Here is a 24157-nt window from a genome sequence, read left to right as displayed (position 1 = left end):
TCACTGGTTCTGAGCCCCCTTCCAGAAGAACTGTGGATACTTTCAGCCTCTTTTCTCCCTGCAGGGTCTCAAAGAGCTCATGTTCTGTCCTTGGTGATTAATACAGATTTCTTGGCTCTTCCCAGCCTGCCAGTCAGTGGCCTTAATTTGCCACTTCTGTTGCTAATTCTCACTCTTGCCTCAGCATCAACCCGATCATTCTTGCAGCTGTAGATGTTGGCCTTCCTGCACCGGATGCTCGCAGAGAGGGGAAGGTGCTCTTCTCATCACCATTTCTAACAAAAAAATGAGAAGCTTGCATTCTCACTTTCTTGCTGAGCTTCTCCTGGTGGAGCTGCCCATGAGGTTCCTGATGGCTGGAGGAAATATGAGGATACCTTTCCCTGAACACCCACCACACCTCTCTCAACAATCAGCTCATGTTCCAGGACAGATGCTGTGAACAATAGCAAATGTAGAGCAGGTACTTGAAACTATGCTCACTGCTTTACACAGATGATCTCATTTCATCTTTACTGTAACCCCATGAGATAGGTATTATTATGGTCCCTATTCTGCAGATGTGCAGAGAACCAGCACCTCGACTGTCTGATTTCAGAGAGATCAGAGATCAGAGGTTGGCCTGGTTGGTTCTTCAAGTCAAGAGGACTTTTTCTTCTGTCCCAACAAGTGTCCTTTGGGTCACCAAGGCATTAGTTCTCAGTGGATATTGCTCGTGTGCCTGACATAGGTGGCCATTAGGCCACCGTCCATTACACATGCCAATAGCTCTTGGTTTTCTTTTATTTGCAATACAATTCAAAAATGTGAATAAAACCTCAAAAAATAGGGAAATGAAGTCTGAACAAAAAAAATAGCTGAGATATTGAGTATTTAATATTGCCAGGCACCGTTTGCCAAGAACTGTTCTGTGAAGACAGTGCCTGGCAACATTAAATACTCAGTATCTTAGGAGGTCGGTACTATTATTATCCCCATTTTACAGGCCGCCAAGAGGTTAAGTAACTTGCACAAGATTGCACAGCTCTTAATTGGAGCAGCTGGCATTCAAATCCAGCAGTAGCATCGGCCTGTTCCTTGCCAAATACAACAAGGCTTTCTACCTTCTTGGATGTTTATTTCCTACCACACTTTTAAAAACAATTCACCAAACACAAAAGAAGTAGCTAAAACAAGGGGCTCACATTCAATGAGTAATGTAGAGGCACAGCTTTGTGGTTGGTTCCTTCTCTCAGTTCAGTAATGAAAATAATACAACACATAAAAATATAACAAAACAGAAAGAGGTGAGTGCCCTAAGGAAGATACAAGTAGAGCCCTGTGGAAGCTACGGTGATGGAAGTGACCCTGCTGAGTTAGGTCCCAAAGAATCACTGGGATCTCCACAAACAGATGGGAAACACAGACGTAGCACTGTAAGCAGAAAAAGAACTTCGTGGTGGAAAAGTGTCCTGGGGTCCAGAAATAGTGAGATACTGATATCTGATGGATCAAGTAGGAAGTCATGGATGATTCCAGGATGAGAAAAAATGCATAGATTCATCACAACAATTAGCAGGTGAAATTTAGTGATATTTTCAACATACACGTGGCCTTCAGAAACACTTGGTAGTGGCACATGGGGCAGAAGAGTCCCACATATATGGATGTCCAGGTTTACACCAGATGTCCTGGCAACCCATTTGGTTAGCAACCCTAACCATTCTCAAAAAGATTGTTGCATAGACAATAAATTATATGGCCACCCTGTATCTGGCAAATTGAAAGACAGGGCTCATCACGTAGGTGTAATAAAGGTGCTTAAGAAGTCATATTATGGCCGGGCATGGTGTCTGACGCCTGTAATCCCAACACTTTGGAAGGCCAAGGCAGGAGGAGCACTTGAGCCCAGGAATTCCAGAACAGTCTGGACAACATGGCAAAACCACATCTCTACAAAAACAAACAAACAAACAAAAAAACAAAATTAGCTGGGTGTGGTGGCACACAACTGTAGTCTTAGCTACCCAGGAGGCTGAAGTGGTAGAATTACTTGAGCCCAAGAGGTCGAGGCTAGAGTGAGCCGTGATAGTGCCACTGTACTCCAGCCCAGGCAACATAGTGAGAACCTGTCTCAAAACCAACAAACAAAAAACCAAAACAACCCCACAAAGAAATCATATTTTAAAAGCCTACAGCTCAATGCCTAGCTAAGCTTTATAAAGAATGCGGGCTCTTTGACACTTGTATACAATTGCAACCATAGTTGGTTTTGGAAGTGTCAGTTCTTTCCCCCAACCCTATTTGGTGTGAGCCATTTTGCACAAGGTAACCCAACCAGTGTCTGCCACAGAGATACGCAGGAAAAGCCAGCCTTAATGTATAGTAAGGAAAAAGCTTGCTTAAACACATACTGACATAAACTGATAAAGCTAATTTTTATCCAAGCCCACTTTTGGATCTCAAACAACTGAAGTCAAAGAAGTTAATTAAAAACACATAGAATTGTCAATGAGTTTAAAAATAAAACACAAATTTCTTTGAAACAATGAGACTTAACTAACTCTGTGGTAGATTAGTTGGCTAGTCTTTTGCAGAAGAGCCAACTTATTTGTATCTGAGATAAAACATATTCAGGAAAGAAGGAAAACTGCAAAGTGGTCCCAGAACAGAGAAAGCAACAAGGAGGAGGCAGTTTTAACTGTCCTTTCAACTTTGAGGTGCAATCTGTCTACAGGGCTCCCTTGGGGGAAGCACAAGCTCTTTCTTTTAGTGAAGTCTGATTTTGTTGATTGATGCTGTGTTGTTGCTGGATTGTATTACTATGTGAAGTTGAAAGGCTTAACGTTAATGTGTCTTAAACTTCAAGACTTGGAATGCATGCTCCCATTTAAACTTGACTGTTCTGGGCAATGTGTTTTCATTGGCTGGATGTCTAGCTTGTGCATTTCTGTCATTTCCTGATGTGTGTGGTATGCTTTGAGCACTGCAGACAGGAAACTCACTTTTTCTCTGGCTTTCTTCTGATTTTTCTGTTTCTTGATTATTGGAAAAATGAATACACATTGATAAAAATAATAATAAAGTGTCACCCCAAAAGTCTTATCTTTAAAATAATGTGGAATGGCAACGCTAAAAATAAAGCAACTTGGACTAATTTCCACTATGAATAGGGAACAAAGAATCTGCACCTTCCCTGATTTTGGATTCCAGATTCCAAATATTTCATAAATAAAATATGACCAGCTGCATGAATTGTAAGGTACATGCCATGTGAGTTACATACACAGGGAGAGGTTGTTTTTAAAATTTCCTGCTGGCAAAGTCAGACTTATTCTCCTTGCCACTTTGAACCCTGTCAGATAAAACCATTCCAGGATGAAGTCGGAGATACGTCATAGTACATTTTAACCCATTTATGCCTGAGGTTGCAATTTTTTGAGTGCGAAAAATCAGACCCTAGTGATAACTTTGAGCAGTAGGATATAAATAACTCCCACATGCTGAGTGTTCCAATAATGGAACACTAGGCATAAATAGGTTTTAATATAAAAGCTTAAAATTTGTACTCCAAAGCAGGGAAAACTTGATTATATTCATTTACCCTCTATTGGGGCATCACATCAGCTATATTTTTAAAGGAATAAAAAGCATGTCACTTCCTTTGTATGCATATCATCTAAATGGACACTTGGAAGTCAGTAACAGGTGGCACTGAAATGCCACATGATGGAAATAAAATCATCTACATATATAGTTGTACTCCTATAAATACTTACCTTTGTATCCTCATAAATATTATGAAATACATACATGAAAGTTTATCTCATAAATAAAATCTAATTTATAATCAGACACTGAGGGTCTGAAAAGACCCCATTCTGGTGAGAAAAAAGACCTTAAAACATATTTGCCTTATACTTATGTGATTCCTGCATACTTAGCATGTGATAAGTTGAAACCATAGCATGAAATACTCTAACAGAAATCCCTAAGGAAAGCAAGAAACTATTTATCCTAATTGGCCTAGTGGCTTATTTCATAGTCAAGGAGTGTCAAAGACATTGATTGTATTCCAAACACATACCATCCTTTATTGAGATCTGGGAATGGAGCAGATAGAGTGCCTGGGTCCAAGTTTAAATCTAAACCATCAAAAACAAATACATTAGTGACTGTTAAACTCGGCATGCCAGGCCCTGTTAGATGCAGAGATATAAATGAGCAATACCACGGTGGGTTAAACGGTGGCCCCTGAAAAAATAGACCCGCACCCTCATCCCTGGAACCTGTGAATGTAACCTTCTTTGGAAAAAAGTCTTTGTGGATATAAGTAAGGATTTTTAGATGAAATCATCCTAGATTAGCCGGGTGAACCCTAAATCCAGTGACAAACATTCTACAAGACAAATGGAAGAGTCACACAGGAGGAGGAGAAGGCTGTGAGAAGATGGAGGCAGAGGCTGGGTGATGCAGCCGCAGCCACCAAATAACTGGAGCCACCAGAATTTGGACCAGGCCAGGAAAGGTCCCTGCTAGAACCTTCAGAGGAACCCAGCCCAGCAGACACATTTATTTCAAACATCTGGCCTCCAGAACTGTGGGAGAATAAATTTTGGCTGTTTTAAGTCACCAAGTTTGAGGTAATTTGTTACAGCACTCCTGAGAAACTTATACAAATAGCATCCCAATATCTAGGAGCTCAAGGACAATATGCAGAGCGGGACAAGTCGGAGGTAAGTTACTTATCTGAAACTCATACCTGTAATCCCAGCACCTTGGGAGGCCAAGGCAGGGCGATTGCTTGAATCCAGGAGTTCAAGACCGGCCTGGGTAACATAGCAACACCTTCTCTCTACAAAAAATAAAAACAAAAAAATTAGCCTGGTGCGGTGGCATGAGCCCATAGTCTCAGATACTCAGGAGGCTGAGGTGGGAGGATCACTCGAGCCCAGGAGTTCAAGTCTGCAGTGACCTGTGATGGCACTGCTGCACTCCAGCCTAGGCAACGGAGCAAAAGCTACTTCACTACCAGCAAAACAATAGGCAGAAAAATTTAATTGTGTGAATTTTTGAAAATCCACATTAGATTAGGACTCCCACACATATCTTTTCCAAGGCCACTCCGTTCTGGATCCTCCAGCTCCAGATACTGGCCTCCTGGGCTCGCTGGGAATTGAAATCAGGCCTTGATACTACGTGTTTCCAAGCAGAGTTTTTGAGAGGTCTTGAAGAACAGGCTTGAGTAGAAAGTCATATTTTTTACACACTTATTTGTTGACACCAGATGTGGAATATGGGCTTTGAAAACCACTGTGTGTGTTGTGACAGCCTCAGCGTGGCCTGGGACACACCCACGGTGAGGCTTCTGCCGTGAATGAGAATGAGCGTATCAGGCTCGGTAGTGAGCCGGGCTGGACTGACATCCACAGCGGGGGTTCAGAAAGTTCTCAAGAGAAAATTCCCGTGAGGAAGGATTCTCTCCCGAAGACCCAGAAACTCCTGAGTTTGTCTGTGAAATGTTACCTATATGTTCACTTTTCTGAGAGAATGGCTGGGGCTTTTATCATCTTTTGAAAAGGTTTCACGGCTATAAGAACCCAGAGTGAGATTTGGTGAGCTTGACCTGTCAGAAAAGCCTCAGTTGTCAGAGCAAAGTAGGATTCCAAATACAAAGATGGGGCTTTTACCTGGCATGCTCCTGGAGCCGTCCCCTGGGGGCAAGGCTGGGGCTGAGGGAGGACAGAGCAGACTGGAAGCAAAAACTGGATGGCTGGTCAATGAAGGCCCAAGCAGCCTTGCTGTGGAGCCCCACACAGGGACTAACACAGCAGAGAAAGCCGTTCCCCACCTCCCCCCAGCCCCGGGCGAGGCTTTGGCACTCTAAGCCACTGGCAGAGATCGGCTGCGCTCTCCAGAGTGGAGCACATGCGAGATGCCCCCGAGGCCCCCAGAAATCTGGGAGCAGAACTGCAGGAAGCTACACCTCCTGCTTCAGCCCGAGGGGATAATGAAGTCAGCAGAATTCAAGTTTTCAATGTTACTGAAAACTCATTTTCACCCTCAGGCGTGGGAACTTTGGGGCCACACACCATTATGAAATTTGACAGAGGATTTATACCCCCAAAGATTATTGATGTTCATTAATTCACATTAAATTCATTTCAAATTTTAATATTTAGTACCATGTGGAAAATCCCATAGATTCCTGTAGATTTAGCTACATTTTTCTGTAGCTAAAATGGCAACGTTAATGCTGGTTCCCAAATAAACCCCAGATACTATGCTTTCCCGGAGCGTTACAGAATGGAGAGGTCTGTATATATGAAGAACGTTGGGGATTATAAGAATGTGCACAATTCTGCCAACCATGACTGGGCATCATTTTCAGACTCCTGGTAGACCTCCACGGGGGCAGCAGTAGGCTAGACAGGCCTGCCTTCCTCTGGGCTTGATACTGCAGGCATCTCTGCTTCAGACTACAATCATCTACCCAAAGCCTTTTCATCTTTTCACTGAGGAAAACAAGAAAACCAGATCCCTTCTGAAAACACTTGCAGAAAAAGAAAAAAAGAAAGAAAGCAAATGCACAGTTTTTATTGTGCTTTGTTGTTTCATACGGTCTCAATAGAGGCAAGTAACAATAGATGATATATTTACCTAGAATGGGTTTCCAATAAAATGGGGAGAAAAGGCTTAGGGAGTTCTTATTTTGTGATTTGTTTAAAAAAACAAAAAAGCTCAAGCCTCAGCCCCAGTCTCTATTGAAAAAAAAAGGAAAAAAAAAATCAGAAAAGAGGAACTTGTTGGGAAGTGGAGTGAATGCTGGCTTCCCCCAGGCCCACTCAACCCCATCACCATGGAGACTCCTGAAGGTTCCAGGAATGACTCACGGGATTCGCTGGCGAAGCCTTTGAAATGGAAGCAGCACCGGAGCACAAAGACGAACTTAGTCTGCAGCCCTTGAAGACCGTGCCTTTGCCTCCTGACTGACAGCCTCGGATGTGGATGGCAGGCTACAGAGAAGGTGCCCTTCCCTTCTTCCAGGTCCTCATGACTTGGGGGCATTTTGCTCATGAGAGCAAAGGTCAAAAAATGGTTTTGCCTTGGATTGGCTCTTGCCCCACTATTGGAGAAATATTGATGTAAACCCTTGCACCCCACCCCCCGAGTGTGAATACTTCAAAGGGGAGGCCAGGGGCCCTTGGGATTAGAGAGAGGGTGGTTTTCAGAAGCACTGGGCTGGAAAAAGGTGTGGGGGAGCTATGGGCCAAGTTTTTTCTTGGGCAGCTGAAATGTATTCCCCTGGCTGTCCCTCTGGCTACATAAAACTGGCTCACATTAGGTTCCTTCAAAACTCAAGAATGCAGGCTGTTATAAACTGGCTTTGGGTTTCATCTCTGCTGTAGCAAGGCTCTACATTCAGAGAGCCACCAGAAGACTCCTTCAGAGTTTTATCTGCTGAATGTCTGTAAATCATAGCTGGCAATTTGTGGAACAGGGAGAGCACCCTGCCCGCGGCTGCACGGAGCTCCTGCCCCTGAGAATTCACACGGGTGGAGCACAGGCATGGCCGGTGCCCTCCCAGAGAAGCCCCCTTGCTGAATATCTGAGGTGCCTCTTTCCCAAGGGCCTCGACGATGCAGCAGGGCTTCTGACAGGGAGTCCACACAAGTGTCAAAGTTTCTGGGCACAGCAGGCACCCTGGGAGGCATGCCAGCACCCCCAAGTGCCAGCTGCCATTGCTAACCCAGAGCACCCGGTGTCCTCCCGTCAGGAAGCTCGGCCCAGGCTCAGATGCGGGGTCAGGTGGGGCTGCCGACCCACTCACCCGGCACTGCCACGCTCAGCAGCCACTGTGGAAAACCTAAGGAGGAAGAGAAACTTCCCTGGTCCGGCCCAGTCCTTGTCTCAGACTCAACAGCGCTGAGTCCAAAACTCGAGGGAGTTTGCCAGGGTTGCCTCCATAACACTTTTCTAAAACAGAAGCTCACCAGAATTCCCTCCTCCAAAATGCATAGAAAATACCCTTCTTTCCCTCCAAAGGGAGAACCACCGTGAAGATGCGTATTCTCTCCTTCCCTGCCCTAAATATACATCCTGGTGACTGCAGACCTGCTTCACCACGAAAACAAATAAGAAATAAAGGTCTGAGCAAAGCTGCAGTCGCCTCCTCTCAACTATTTATTCTGATTTCTCGACAAGTGAGTTAATTGGATGGGCCCTGTGACAGACATTCCATACTAAAATTCATAGCTTTCTGCCAAAACAACATATTGTGCGCTGCTATATTTTCCTTGTTGGAACTTGGCGCTGACGTGGGTCCCGAGCAGTTTCATGCGGGAGTGGGGAGACTGAAGGCACTGAAACAAAGGCGGCACCCGCTGAGGCTCCCAGCCGGCCTGTCCTCCGTTCTCTGCAGCAGCACCTGTTCCTTGGCTTTTTTATTGTTACTTGGGCTTTGCAAGGTTCAAGTTCAAAGGGAGCCTCAGGAGTGAAGAAACAGATGCCGGGTTTGAGGCCACACCAGCTGGGGCCTCCCTGCAGCCTGGGAAGGGTTTGGGCTGTCTGGCAGCCTTGGTGGGCCCAGCTGCCCCGCGCAGGCCGGTCTTCTCTGCGGAGCCCTGTCCCGTGCCCCAGTCCCCATGCGCAGGTCCCTGCGGGGAGGTCCCGTTGCCCCAAGGGAAGGACCGGGCCGGTGCAGGCTTAGGGCCGCGGAGCACACACTCGCCTGCCCTGAGCGGCCCAGCTGCTGCCACCATCGCTGTCCTGCACGTTCCTTTCCCTTTCAGCAAACGTCAGCAGCTTCCTCCTCTGATGCAGGGATATTCCCCCTCTGAAATAGCGCTGTCTTCATTTTCCAGGAATTTCTACCCGTCTCGGTTCCCTCCATCCACCCGCCAGGGCCCAGCATCCACCATCCCTCTGCGTCCTAGGCCTTTTCTCCTGAGATTCAAGGAGCACCATGCCGACATGCCCAGGCCCCTGCTGTCCTCTCAGGACAGGGGGTCAGCCTTCACACCTTCTCCACTCTGTAGCCATGTCGTGGGCCTTAAACAGGTAGAGAGAGAGGTGGGCCTTTGCTCCCCACGTCAGTCCCCAGAATGCTCATCAGTCAGCAAGCAGGCACCAGCCCCCAGTGCAGCTTCACTACCCCACAACCATCGCCCTGCCAGAGCCACGGACTCCCTCCAGAGAGCCTCCAATAAGAAGCTCGGTGCCCCTGATTCCACCTCACAGAGCCCTGACTCCACCCAACAGAACCCCGGACTCCACCCACAAAGCTCTGACTCCACCCACAGAGCCATGACTTCACCCCAGAGAGCCTTGACTGCACCCCACCGAGCCCTGACTTCACTTAACATAACCCTGACTCCACCCAACAGAACCCCTGACTCCACCCACAAAGCCCTGACTCCACCACCAGAGCTCTGTCTCCACCCACAGAATGCCTGACTCCACCCAACAGAGCCCTGACTCCACCTCACAGAGCCCTGACTCCACCCAACAGAACCCCTGACTCCACCCACAAAGCTCTGACTCCACCCCACCAGAGCTCCTGACTCCACCCCACAGAGCTCCTGACTCCACCCAACAGATTTTTGACTCCACCCACAGCCCTGACTCCTCCCCAAAGAGCTCCTGACTCCACCCACAGAGCCCCTGACCACCCCACAGAATCCCCGACTTCAACCCCACAGTGGCCCCTGAAGCTCAATCCCTTGTAGGACAAGGAGTTATGTGAGCTCCTCACCCCTGTGCTGTCACTGTTTCCCTAATGGCTTCCCTTAGATGACCTCACATAGCATGCGTCACAAACTGAAGGAGCAGAGTAGCATCCTCTCCATTCCAGAGGCAACCGCAGTGGAATGTCATGATTTGCTTACAGTATCACAGCTTGTAACTGGCAGCAGCTCCAACCCAGGGACCTGGGCTCAGATTCCATGCTCTTTCCAACCTTTCAGGCTCCTAGAGAAATTAAAATCAACCTGGAAAGTGTCTGCCTCTGACTGGGGACATTCGAGTGTGCATATCACCCACAGGGAAGAGGTAGGAGGAAACGAGCTTCTAGAGTGACAGAAGGAGCTGAGGAACAGAGCCCAATAATAAAGGAAAAATTTAAAAAGAAAATTGACACAAGAGAAGAAAGTCCCTATTTAGAAGAAAATACTTGCTCCATCAGAGCCAAATGCCTCGACGTTTCTGCCTGAAACCATCTATATTTCTGAACAGGGCTTGCTCCACCCTACAGAATCCTGACTCCACCCTGCAGAACCTTGGTCTCCAGCCCAGCTGTGACCTGGATGCCCTTTCCCTGCCTCTGGCCAGCCCAGATGCATTCCTTTCTGCAAACCCAGCTCCAGCACGTCTTCTCCACAGCCCGTGGTGCACCTTGCTGCCTCCCGTGTCTCCTTCTTGCTGAAGTCCCCCGGCATGTCCACACTATTTGAGGCTGCTTTAATTGGTCCTCGTTGGTATTTTGTCTTGAGAAAGTCCTTCGGTTGTTGTGTGTGTTTCTGTTTTGGCCCCTTCATTGTAAAGCCATCGAAGATGGAAACCTTATCTTCTATTTCTCTGTTGGTTTCCAGGAAGCTGCTTTCTGCAGGTCTTCCCTTGACCTCTCAGGATGCACAATCTCAGTCTTCCCTGGCTTGCGTCAGCATTTAACATCCCGTTTGGAGTTTTGGTCCTCTTAGCATTTCTTCTCCTCTCAAGCTACACCCTCTCCAGGCATCCTCACGCACGCACAGTTGCCACAGCTGCTTACAGCTGAGACTGTTTCCTGCCAAGTATTCAAAGCCATTTCTCAACTTCCAACTGGGCCTTTCCTCCTGAAAAGTTCTGAGGCGTCTTCAACTCAGTATGTCCTGAATTGAAGAAACTACCTATCTCCCAGCCCAGTTCTTTCTCTGGTATCGTCTGTCTTTATTAATGCTCCCTCATCCACCCAGTCACCCAGAAACCTGGGATCACCCTAGACTCCTCCCTCCTCATCATCGCCACTGTGCCCAGTCCTTCCAGTCCCTCTGAGGGCCGGGGCCTGAGCCAAGCTTTTGACTTAGAGCTTTCCATTTACTGCTCTCTACAATGCTACAGAGAAAGCCCTATTTTACCTCTGTCTTAAAAATGAAGACACCCAGGCTGGGCACAGTGGCTCACACCTGTAAGCCCAGCAATTTGGGAGGCTGAGGCAGGCAGATCATTTGAGGTCAGGAGTTCGAGACCCAGCCTGGCCAACATGGTGAAACCCCATCTCTACCAAAAATACAAAAATTAGCCAGGCGTGATGGTGCATATCTACAATCCCCGCTACTCCGGAGGCTGAGGCAGGACAATTGCCTGAACCAGGAGGCAGAGGCTGCAGTAAGCAGAGATTGCACCACTGCAGTAAGCAGAGATTGTGCCACTGCACTCCTGCCTGGGCAACAGAGTGACACCTTTCCCCCCACCCTCACCAAACACACACAAATGCACTCAGGCTGGGCACAGTGACTCACACCCGTAATCCCAGCACTTTGGGAGGCCAAGATAAGAGGATCACTTGAGCCCAGGAGTTCAAGACCAACCAGCCTGGGCTACATGTCCTAAAACATTCAAAAATTAACCAGGTGTTGTGGCATGTGCCTGTGGTCCCAACTACTTGAGAGGCTGAGGTGGGAGGATCACTTGAGCCGAAGAGATTAAGACTGCAGTGAGCTGTGGTCACATCACTGCACTCCAGCCTGGGTGACAGAGAGAGACTCTGTCTTAGAAAAAAAGAAAGAAAGAAAGAAAGAAAGAAAGAAAGAAAGAAAGAAAGAAAGAAAGAAAGAAAGAAAGAAAGAAAGAAAGAAAGAAAGGGGGACACCTGGTTTAGAAAAGGTAAGAAATTTGCCCAAAGTCACACACGGAGTAAGTGGTGGTGTTGAGATTCCCAGCCAGATGAGCTGACCTCAGAGGAGACAAACATCTTCCTGCAGTCAGCCAGTACCCACTCTTCACAGTACAGAGCCCATGAAGTGGAGAAAACCCATTTTTTAAAGGAGAAAACTGAGGTTCAAAGCAGGTGGTGACCTGACCCATGCTCACCAGAGTTACAACTGTTCTCACTCCTCTATAGCACAAGCTACCTTTGAGAGAACGGAGCTCCAGAGCATTTAAGAGGTTTCCTTCTGTTCAGTGCCAACTGAGTTTAAAATTCCCATGCGAGTTATGATTATCATTTCCGTTGATTCATTTCCATTGATTGAGAATAAAAAGAAGTGGTTTATGTTGCAGCACGAAAGATCTAAATTAGAATTTTTTAAAAAAAAAAAAAACCTAGATCTGGAGAGCTGATAGATTTTTCATTTCCTTGCTAAGGGAGTCTGTGCAAGCTCTCTCTGGAAATCCTTTGAAATGGCTTAGAGACCTGGTGTAGCTAGAATGAGTGTGGAGGAATCCAATATGAAGGTAGCCCAATACAAGGTTGCAAACAGGCTTTTGGGTTTGTAGACATGTTTGATTTGGCACACCTAGTGTTTTACATGAAAATCCCAATTTCTGGCTTCTTTTGAAAAACCAGTTGATATGACAACCCAAGCCTTTCTGCCCCAGTTGGCAGCAGTCCATGCTGGAGCAGGGTCAGCCTGCCTCCTTGGACAGCGCTGGCACAGTCCACTTGGCCTCAGCCCCTGCAGCCAGCTTAGCTACTGATGTTACCTTCCTGGGTTCTTTAGGCATATGAATTAGTGACCTCACATGACACTGGTAGGGTCAACCTTTCAAATGTGCATCTTTCCACTTTCCACTTAGCCAAAATCTGAGCTATGCCAGACATTTTGTCAGATAGCATCTGAGCCCGGACTAGAAGCTGAATTGCTCTTGCAGTGAAAGGACTGATTCCCGCACTCCTATTTTATCCCTACATGAAAACATGGCAAAATCGTTTCCTTCTTGCTTACCTTCTAGGAAAATCAGAAGTATTCACCAGGTGTTGAAATAGAAACGTATTTCTTATAATTGCCAACTTGGCTGCACTGAGTCACATGTTGATTTCTACCTAATGAAAAATCCAGAGCAGACTGGAGTCTGACAGATAGAGCCCGATTCACTATTTACTCTGGTGCTAATCACAATCATGTTTACAGGAAAATGCCCTCATCTGCTTCCAGCAGCTCCAGCCACTCAGCCATGTGAGCGCTGTCTTCAAAGTCAATTGCCTGTCATTTTGCTGATTTATGTTGAGCAACTGCAAGGACCCCTCGAGGTATTTGTAGCTAGCTTGATGATTCCCAGCTTATAAAGTGGCAGTGGGCAGAGTATTTCAGTTCAAATTCCCATCAAGACAGAATTTAAATCCCCAGCCCTGCTGCTCATATTTGCAATGTGAGCACTTTAGATAAGCAGAAACTATCAAACCCTAAATGCTGGGGGAAATACAACCTGGATTTCTTCAAATGGAGCCTGAGCCCAAATCTTCTTTCAGACCTTGGATAGGAAAGTGATTCTAACAGTTTTTAAAAGAGTGATCACATATGCTTTTTCCCAAGAAATAGTAACGACTGAAGCAAGACAGGCACTATCAGATTAGATTGGAGAAGCCAGAAAACAAATTTCCCTCACCGCTTGCTGGATTCTTACATTTCAACCAGCAGAATCGAATTTCTTTGGAATTACTTGCCCTCTAACAGAAGTTTTCTTTTTAAAATGAAAATATTGCCGAAAAGGGAGGCCTATTAAATTACTAACCCATTAGCTTCTGGTTTAGCTTCAATCTTAGAGAAGCCCAATTCCTTCTAAACCTCTCTCCCCCTACACTGAAAGTGCTGGAGGTGCCAGATCTTGGTGCACTGGCCTTGGCTGCCGAGATCCAGGGAAGTTAGATGGCAGGTAGAGTCACCCACGCCCTGTGGGATGGGGGTCCCTTCCATGCACTCTCCTGGCAAGTGCTGAACCACCAAAGGTGTAAGCGGATGTATTTTTCAGGTTCTCCCTCACAGCATTTTGAAATCAAACACAAGATTTAAGGATTGCTCGCAGCCTGCATTTTCTGTATTTCTTGTTCACTCAACGTCTCAGGTATTTAATAACATACTCACTGTTAGGGCTCAGAGAAGCTGTTTAGAGGTTCAGCTCAGCCCCTTCGGGTCACAAAACTGAAGTACAATGACTTCCCCAAAGTCAGCAAAGCTCAAGGATCCATAAGAACCCAGACATGTGAGATACTGAGTAATCCGAACTGAGGCCGACTCCAAAAAAGGGCTCCATTGACTCATCTTTCGGTCATCTTGCTCCAGCTCTCAGAGAAAGTGCGTATTTCTTCCATTTAGAAAAGAGACTGCTCACGCTTTCCATGTCATTACATTTCTTTACTCCTCTCTATATTCCAGCTGCCTTTCTTCGTGTTTTTGTCACTTGCCCTACTTAGCCATCTCCAAACTAGCTACCTGCCTCCGTGCCATGGAGCATGCTTTTCTGCAGCTTGGCCTCACGATTCTAGGCCAGCTTTTGCACCCCCTACCCCCTCCATGCTTATAAAACTGGGTTCCCTGCTTCCTTTCTGTGTGCTGTTATGCTTCAGAAGTGCCACTGGGTGGCAGTGTCTCAGAGCAGTCCTGAGCCCTGCAACGTGGCTTTGGGCTGGGCTGCTGGTTGCTTGTCTGTTACAGCACAAACAGGCCTGTGTGGACAGGCAGAGCAAAGAGAGAGTCGCGGTGGTGCTCTGGAAAGGATGAGTATTAGATATTAAGGAAATGAGGGACAGAGGTCTGCGTACTGTGTCCTTTCGGAGCTTGCACTAGCCACAAAGCTGACATCTGCCGTCATTCTAACAAAGGAATCTCAAATCCTAAGGCTGTTTGGGAGGTGTCCTTGAAAAGAATGACTATAAGCCTTTGCCCTCCCTGTTTTGATTTTTCAACCCACCATTGCGCCCTGATTCATCCATAAAAACAACAACCAAAAAAAAAGCAATCCCCGTGAGCATTGTGTGTTTGCTGGACAGGATAGTAATGGCCTAATCCTTCTAATGGCTTTGGTCACTGCAGGATATTAGCTATTAGAAGGGTCTGTTTAAAAGGGGGTGGTGGGGGAAGGTAGGGCCATCTGCTGATTATAGCATGCATGAGGAATGAAGGGAACATTTAAAGAGACACCGTCCATTGATTTAGACACAAATAATTAGTTTGTAGTTGAAAAGGCGTATTTAGGGCTTGAATTTTAGTATCTGAATTATTTGCTTAAAGTGCAAATGTGATGTCTCAGACTGGAGACGATCCCAGGAACTATTTGATTCCACCTCTCATGCTTTTTGTAAAGAACTTCTCCGGAGACTTAAAGGAATGTGGCCTGAAATGCATCAACATTGACATCATGGGTTGGAGTCTGTGGAAGTCAAACCAAATGTTTTTATTATAAACAGGTCAGCCCGGGACCAAACTGTGAAGTACACGTTTGATTTCCATGTGTCCCACCCCCAGCCCCAGCCTTGGCCTCTGCACAGAAAATAGTTCCCAACATCCCACCAGGTGGCCCAGCCCCCTCCTCGCTGACTCCCCACTTCACCTTCCCTTCCAGGCCTGACAGCAAACTAAAGCAAACAAAATCTTCCCAAGAATCCTGACATATTAGGAAATGAACGCACGCTCTCCATTCAGTAAAGCTGGGGGCAGGCCGACCTCACCTCCCAAACGGGAAAAGCCTAGACTAGAGGTGAGCAGAGACCTGGCTTCCCCTGTAGGCCAGGCCCTGGGTCCATAGGCAACAACTCTTCTGGGAACTGGGAACTGTATACAGCAATTCAATGAGAAGGAAGATGTGGAGGATGTATTTGGTATCAAATGCATCCCGTCATCCCACAAAATCAAAACTTTGGTCCCTGAACCAAGAGAACATAAAGCCTTAGGGAAAGACAGTTCCTGAATATTGAGAAGTGAATACTGACTAATGTAAGGTGGCGCAGGCTGCCTGTACGTGTCCCGGGAGTAGGTGATGCAGGTGTGGAGAGACAGTCACAGAGAAGCCACCCGGGGAAGCAGAGTCATGGAAGCCACCACGGGAGAGATGAAACACAAGTCAGGTCTTGAAGGGAGAATAGATTCACCTGGCCACGGAAAGGAGGGAGGGCATTCCTTGAAGACCTTATATTAGCAAGATAACGGAGAACGGGAACACACAAGAATGAAAACATGGCTTACATGGTTGAAGCGGAGAGTCTGGGAAGCGTAGTAGAAGAAAAGGTGTCAGTAGATACGGGTAAGATGGGGAATTCCTGAAGTTGGCTTTTTTTAGACTGCAAGGAGCAGAGACACTCGAAGCACCTTAAGTGAAGGGGGTTGACTCTGAGATGCAGGAATGAGGCAGGAAGAACACACAGCCCTGCCTCTAAAAATGCAGGGGCAGTCACATTGCCAAACTCCGGAGAGACAGGAATGTAGTGTGGGAGCTGAGTGTTTTAAAACCTCATGAATTAATTAAAAATTTGAGGTATGGTAAGGCAAACAGATAGGAGACAACTGCCAGCAAAAAGATAGCTTGTTACGGTTTCCAAGAGGAGGGGGCATGCTATGCCACGTGGGGAGGGGGCACACAGGGGAGCCCCAGAGCGAGTCGGGAGGTCGCCGGAGAGGCTGGACCTGTGGACAGGGGCCCTTATTGTGGTGCATGCTGGAAGGTGTGGGCAAGGCAGAGCAGGTAGGCTCAGGGTGGGCTGGTTTCAGTGGGCTCTGGGGTATATGGGCTCTCCTTAGGGACTTGGCCCTGCGGGAGGAGTGATTAGGGCAGGTGGGGAGGTGGTTGGGGCAGGGCTGTGGAGGGGTTGGTTTGCATCTGAAAAGCACGTTGCGGGGGGTGGGGTAGGGGGGGAAGTAGTTTTCTATCTTTGGAATAACTGGTAACCCTGGGAGGGGCAGTCCCTCCAGGGCTAGCAAGACCCAGATGTCAAAGCATCAGAATATAGAAAATAAAAGACACAATTACTGCACCAAGAGAACATTCGGAACACGATGTAGCTCTGGCGGTGCCCTCGCCTGTGGCTGCCACCAGCGCTCTGGATTGGGTGACCAGCCCTCGGCCCCACGCTGACTCTCCTCTGCCGCTCCTGTCTGGAGTTAGACCCTGGGAGAGGATCAGCTTGTCTCCGTGGCTTCCAGCCAGGCCCGGCTGCTCCTGTTGGGTGGCTCTTTATGTCAGGCCGCGCGTGCCGGCTGCCCATGAATCAAGCACCCACTCATTGTCTAATCAATTTATTAGTGGGTCTCTCGGCTTGGCAAGCTGTCCTCAGAGCCCCCCATTGGGGGAGGCCTGCGTGGGGAGAGACATTCGGAGGATTCCGAGAAGGAGAAACTATGACCAGCACCTCACTTGGCTTTTCCTGTAGAAAGCTTTTGGAAGCCTGGAAATGAGTCTGGGTTACAACTGCAGAAGTGCCCAAGGATTTAAACAGGGCGGTGACATGGGGAAGCATCATTGTTATGAGGAAGATTAATCTGACAATAACAAGTGGGACGCCCTGGAGAGGGAAGAGGATGCTACAGATGCCAGCACCTGGAGTGGGAGGGGACCACAGGACAGAGAGAAAGGGGCAGTTCCCAAAGAGTGGCTGAGGAAAGCATTGACAGAACTTAGTGAGCAACTGGCAGAGGAAGGAGAAGAGGAGGAACCTAAAGGCACACTGAGACTGCAAGGCTGGTAGGTAGAGAGGAAAATGCTTCACTGACACTGACAGTAGCAAAGTGTGCAAAAGGAGCCGATATGAGGGGGATTCTTTTTAGATACACAAACTTGTATTGGGAGATGGACACCAACAGCCGTCAACTGTTGCTGAGTGGGAACCAGTGTGTCTGTAGCAATGAGACACTTTGCTGAGTAGACAATTTATTAACTCTTACTTTTTTTAACTCATGAGTCCGGTAGATCCATGAACATAATGACCACATTTAGGTTTTTCCAAGTTTTCTCAGAGCCCAAGGTCTAGGTCTTGAATTGAACTCATGGAGATAGAGAGTAAAAGGATGGTTACAAGAGGTTGGGAAGGGGAGTGGGGTTGGGGGTGGCGAGTGAGATGGTTAATGGGCACAAAAAGTAGTTAGAAAGAATGAAAAAGGTGGGATGTGGTGGCTCATGTCTGTAAGCCCAGCACATTGGGAGGCCGAGGCAGGTGTATCTCTTGAGCTCAGGAGTTCAAGACCAGCCTGGGCAACATGGCAAAACTCCATCTCTACCAAAAACACACACACACACAAATTAGCCGGGCATGGTGGCATGTGCCTGTGGTCCCAGCTACTTGTGAGCTTGAGGCGGGAGGATTGCTTGAGCCTAGGAGGCAGAGATTGTAGTGAGCCAAGATCATGCCACTGCACTCCAACCTGGGTGACAGAGTGAGACTGCATCTCAAAAAAAAAAGAATAAAACCAAGTATTTTATAGCACAACAAGATGACTATAGTCAATAATAATTTAATTGTACATTTAAAAGTAACAAGAAGAGTATAGGTGGATTGTTTATGACACAAAGGATAAATGCTTGAGGTGATGGATGCCGCATTTACCCTGAGGTGGTTATAATGCATTGCATGTCTGTATCAAAATACCTCAGGTACTCTATAGATACACCTACTATGTACCCACAAAAACTGAAAATTGGAAAAAAAAAATAAGTCCAGGTGTTGGGTCCGGAGTAAATAGGTGCTCACCACACTTATTTAATGTCTTCTGCCCACCTCTGTCCAAGTATGAGTTTTATATAACTAGAAGCATGACTCTCATACAAATATATACTGAACACCTGATAAAGACTGATTTCACTCACGAATGAGGGAACCGACAGGGAGGTAAAACTGCCCAAAGAGTATTTGTGGAACAGACACTTACATGCTTTCTCAGGAAAGGAATATTGAAATAGCTTTGCAAAGTTAAATACAAAGCAAGTGAATACCCTACAGGGCAATATAACTACGACCTTTTAGTTTATCTTTTCCACTGGACAGAAATGTTTGCATCTCCAACCAGACAAAACAAAAATCATTTGCAACTTAACAATCTCCTACAAGTTAAACTCTAACTCCACACAGTTTGGGCCCTAATCAATAGTTACTAGTACATCAAACCAGGTGTACTCCCCTAGAGAACTGGGTGATCCTTGCATAAGCCTCTCAGACAATGTTTCAATACGACACTGAAAGTCCTGGGGTCATCTTTTTGCTTTATTTCTAAGTTTGGGATAATTTCTAACTTACATCCTGCCTTAAGATGTTAGATTTCAACTCAAGTGTCGTTTCCTTAAGCCAGCCTTCCTTGGCCTCCCTGACGAGGTCACATCCTCCTATTCACTTTTGCTTCCACAGTGTCAGGTATTTCGCTTTCTTGGCAGTTACATTAAAAATTATCCTGACATTGTGAAAACAGTAAAAAAAGACTTTATTCAGGACGATTCCAATAGGTGTCAAGATTCTTGCAGCGGGAGGGAGAGATGGAGCTCAACTCCTAACATGATAAGAACAAGCGGGGATTTATAGCCAAGAAACAGAGTGAGGGGTAGATGGATAGAAAATTACTAAGAGAAGACATCACAGGGAGGGGATTCTTGCTAAACTGACTTAGGATTCTTGCTGAAGGCAGGCAGGGTGATAAAAATTGAGGGTGAGGAATGAGGAATTTGATCAAACAGGGAGAGTGATCAGATATCAAGGATAAGAGCATTCTTGCTAAACTGACTTACTCTTGCTAAACTGATTTTTGCAAAGACTGGGTGACATAAACACCATAAGTACAGAACAAGAGCCAAGCTCAGAGCTTGGGCCTAGTTGAGAAGAGTGTTGAGAGGAACCTGATCAGCTTGGTCAAGGAAAGAGTCTTTGTTAGTTACCACTAGTCTATTTTTTTTTTTTTTTTTTTTTTGAGATGGAGTTTCACTCTTGTTGCCCAGGCTGGAGTGCAATGGCGCCATCTCGGCTCACTATAACCTCTGCCTCCTGGGTTCAAGCGATTCTCCTGCCTCAGCCTCCCGAGTAGCTAGGATTACAGGCATGTGCTACCATGCCCAGCTAATTTTGTGTTTTTAGCAGAGACAGGATTTCTCTATGTTGGTCAGGCTGGTCTCGAACTCCCAACCTCAGGTGATCTGCCCGCCTCGTCCTCCCAGAGTGCTGGGATTACAGTTGTGAGCCACTGCGCCCAGCCCGCTAATCTAATTTTTATGTATCCATGTGACCATGGATTCACAGCTGTCTCCCTTTCTAGACTGTAAGTTCCTTGAGGACAAGGCCATCGTTGGCTTCTGCCTACCATGCTCTTTCAGCACCTGCGCTGGACTTGAGACACAAAGATGCTTAGTGAATGAATTTACTGAATGAATGAATGAGTGAACACCTAGTATACTAAGCCCAGGGAATGTCTTGGAAGACAGAAAACAGACCACACACACTGCCGCTAATTCACTAGCTTGCCAGTTGTTATTTCTCTTCTTTGTTTCTATTTGCTTAATTGTACCTTTTCTCAATTGACTGCCTGGCCTGCAATTCAGCTCTGGGGGAACTCAGAGAAAAGTCAGGCTGTTTGCTGCACAGTGTGCTGGTGCTGACTCAGCCAGCCGGCTCTGCCTGCTGGGGCCTAAACACACGGATCAAAGTCCTGGGGAAATGATTTGCCAGAGCCACTAACCTTTCTCTCTCCTGCAGATGCTTCCTGGTTTGTACTGCCTGACCTCCCTCAAGGTTCTTCTCCATTTCCCAGGAGTTCAGGACTCCCCCGCCAGCCTTAAGTTAAGAGGAGACCCAGGAGGACAGGATGGCCACCTGATAGGTTCGGTGTTTAATGTGCCAGGGTGGAGGAGGGAAGAGGACAGGTGTGCTGAGCTCTGAAGATTGGGAAAGGGCTCCTCTTCTCAGTAGGCAACCTCTTTAAGAACTGTGGTCCCATTGCCCAATCCCTTCACTTCCATTTCCATTTCTGAGTGGTCATTTCTAATTAGCCTCAGCCTATACCAGCTGTCAGACCTCCCTGGCCCTCCTGCTCTCACTCCATTGCTTGTTCCTTCCAGGATTCCTATTCCTAAAGGCTGGAGGATCCAGGGCTCAGGCCAAGGACCTCTTTTCTTTAGACATTCACTCCTGTTATTGCATCTCTAGGTGACCTGACAGCTTGCCAATGTCTGTTTGGAGCCCAGCCACCTCCCCAGAATGTCAGGCTTGTGTGCTGTGCTAGGTGGCCCCTGAGATGACTCCCATCTTCCCCACTGCCTGGTGTTCACACCGCTTCCTGAGGGTGGGCTAGATTGCTTCTGAGATTAGGCCTCTGCCTTGCTGGCCCTCTCTTGCTCTCCTGCTTACTCACTCTGATGAAGGTCGGCTACTGCGCTGTGAGCCACTCTGGGGAGAGGCTCATGTGCCCAGGAACCGGGGACAGCCTCCAGCCAACAGCTAGTGAGGGCCTGAGGCCCTCAGTCCAACAGCCTGGGAGGAACCCAATCCTGCCAATAGCCACATGCATGAGTTCAGAAACAGATCCGTCCCAGAAGAACCTTCAGATAAGATCACAGCTCCTCAAGTTCAGTCTGTGAGACACCCTGAGCCAAACAGGTTGCAGCTTCCTCCTAAGCAGATAAGTGGAGCCATCAGTGCTGGCTCAGTCTGGGGAATACACCTAAAGGTAAGACCCAGCTAAGCCACACTCAGATGCCTTCTGCCACAGAAACTGTAAGATATTATTTGTTGTTTTAAGCCGCTGAGTTTAGGAATAATTCGTTATACAGCAGTAAATCAGTAATACTATATTTAACTGCCTACTTAGCTTGGATGCCTAAAGAACATCTCATACTTAACACTGATAAACCAGATCTTGATTTCCTATCCTAAGAATTGAGGGAACAGAACACACCAAAGATAAAGAAATGTAGACTAGGTAGAACCCCTGTGCTCACAGACAGTCTGAGGGAAATGCAAGGGCTCAGGAGGCTGACCTAGCTGAGAAATCTGAGAAGGAATCAGCGTGTATGGGGGAGTCAGGAACAACAATGGACCCATGGACGCCAGGGTGATACCCCAACTCAGGGAGAAGCTCAGTCCACCCTCCTGCTGCTTGTCTGGCTACATTACATGGGTTGGCTGAAGTGGTAAACTGCGAGGCTACCTGCACGACACTGTTCCCCGGACACACAGCCTTGGCTCAGTAAGGAAGAACATTGCCATCGTGACAAAAAGCTGCAGAAACTCAACATCAGGTGCATGTCATCTCAACCTTAGAAAACCACCTAAAACTCAGTCATGCTGCTTAAATGCTTTTTAGATGAGAATCTGACCGAGCACTGACTATGTGAAGGAATGCTTTCAGCTTCCTGCTTATGTGAGCAAGTTTGGAATTTTATTCTGACTCTCCCTCAATAAAAGGGGCAAAATTAGAGCTCATCCCCAACATAGCTTTGTTCCAGGCAGACATCGGGGGAGAATCTCAAATCCGAAAACTTAGAGATAGGCTCCTTTTGTATGTTTTGTGTTTTTGTAACACCCTGTATGGAGACTGCGTGCAAAATGAATGATGTTCTTTCACGCATGTGCACTCATTTGTGCTTCATACAAACTGTGAAATAAATAGAAAACATGCCCTTATATCCCTTTTAAGTGGAAACTGAGGCTCAGCAAAGTGAGTGACTTGCCTAAGGTCACCGGCTGGTGTGTTCTGGAGCGCACATGAATCCGGCTTCCTGATGCCTAAGCCTACAGAACTCACTTGTTCCTTCACAGTGGAGATCCCTGCTCAACCTTTAGCTACATCCACTCCCGATTCATCCACTTGTCTGGAGAACAGGACCATAACCATAGCTGCATTCACCAAGCCACTGAGGAACACCTTGAGAGAAAAAACCCTGCAGGAGAAGAGGAAGCCAGACGGGTCCTGCGTGGCTCTGTGGTCAGAGGCAGGCGAGCTCCTCCACATGGCCTGGCAGTGGACACCAGGTTTGTCCTCAGGCCAGCATCTCAGCAGACTGATTATTTAGCCAAACCCTCTGAGAGATGTGAGCACACAGAGAGGGGATCCTGGTGCCCCATGCAGGGTGTAAGACAAGAGAGTGGTGAGGAACTTCTCCGGTTTCAGGCACATCAGGAGTTCAAGGGTCTCAGGTGTGGTGCTGGAGATTGGCGGAGGTGGGGGTGGCATCAGTGTGAGGCTGTGGGACTCAAAGACACCACAGCAGTGCCTGGAGGCCAGCCGTGGGCCCCATATACTCACCACCCAGACACGATGAAGCCCTTTGCCATCCTGGGATACTCATCTTGTGGTTTGCAGATCTTCGCAAGAGTGGGTGGATTCCATGAGAGGAAACAAGCAAAGGTGCTGAGTTTTGGGTCTAGTTCGGTGCCCAGTGAAAGGGAGGCAGCACCCATAAGAAGGGAGAGAAGGAGGGAGCCGAGAGTGAAGCTTCCAGGGCTTTGCACAAATGCAGCAAGGACTTTGGACCTTGAAGCTGTAGAAGCACAAGTTCGAGGCAATCCTATCTTAAAAATTCAGGGATGTTCCTGATGAGCGATTACCCTGATAATGAAATGAAGGCCTGGAAGGTTTCAGGGCTTGTCTCAATCGTCTAATCTCAAGCCAGGATTCTTTTTATTTCTATCATGATTTTACATGTTACACCAGACCACTCAGCTCAGTGAGAATTCCCCAGCTGTTTCAGGGTGACAGCCTGACATTCACGTGATAAACATCCAGCTCTCCCCACCCCTTTCTAGCCCAGCTCACTTTATCCTAAATGCCAGTTTCTGCCTGTCCTGCGGATGTTTACTGAGTCTAAAGGAATGCTCATTTTCTAAAGGTTTGCTCCTGTTACACGTGAAATGACAGGTCTTTGCAAATTCATCTCTAGCTTATTGATTCTGACAGCGTGCTCTAAGGCGCATGGCGTGAGCATGGACTTCCTGTGGGGAGACCACCCAGGAATGACGGTGATGTTCTCAAGCTGTGTCTTCCTGGCCAGCGCAGGAAGGCGCTGGGCACTTCGCTGATAACAGGCGGCAGGCTGTCCATTCATTCATTGGCAGCTAATCCTGCTGCTGAGATCCGAGCTCTAGATTTGTAATGACTTCAGGTCATGGGGCTATTGGCCTCTTTTAAGCACCTTTGAAAAAATGTAGGATGGAGACAAAGTTCAAATCAACCTGCAAAGTGGAAATGTCACAGCAGCCATTCATGACTTCCTTCTGCACAGGCTGATGAATAGACTATGT

General features: G+C 47.2%; 1 protein-coding gene across 1 annotated transcript in view; it reads right to left on the bottom strand.

The window, feature by feature from the left end:
• The window catches only part of MEDAG (mesenteric estrogen dependent adipogenesis), a 59899-nt gene extending 43664 nt beyond the window's left edge, over positions 1 to 16235 (bottom strand). The window contains exons 1-2 of the mRNA XM_074021816.1: positions 16137 to 16235; positions 4742 to 4834 (exon numbers count right to left, since the gene is read on the bottom strand). The gene's annotated coding sequence lies outside the window, so the exon portion shown is untranslated. The remainder of the gene's footprint in view (positions 1 to 4741; positions 4835 to 16136) is intronic.
• Between the last annotated feature and the right edge of the window lie 7922 nt (positions 16236 to 24157).

The sequence above is a fragment of the Macaca fascicularis genome, chromosome 17, assembly GCF_037993035.2.
Source record: "Macaca fascicularis isolate 582-1 chromosome 17, T2T-MFA8v1.1".
NCBI classification, from domain to species: domain Eukaryota; kingdom Metazoa; phylum Chordata; class Mammalia; order Primates; family Cercopithecidae; genus Macaca; species Macaca fascicularis.
Note: the sequence above shows the minus strand (reverse complement) of the source record. Positions and strands in the feature narration are given on the sequence as shown.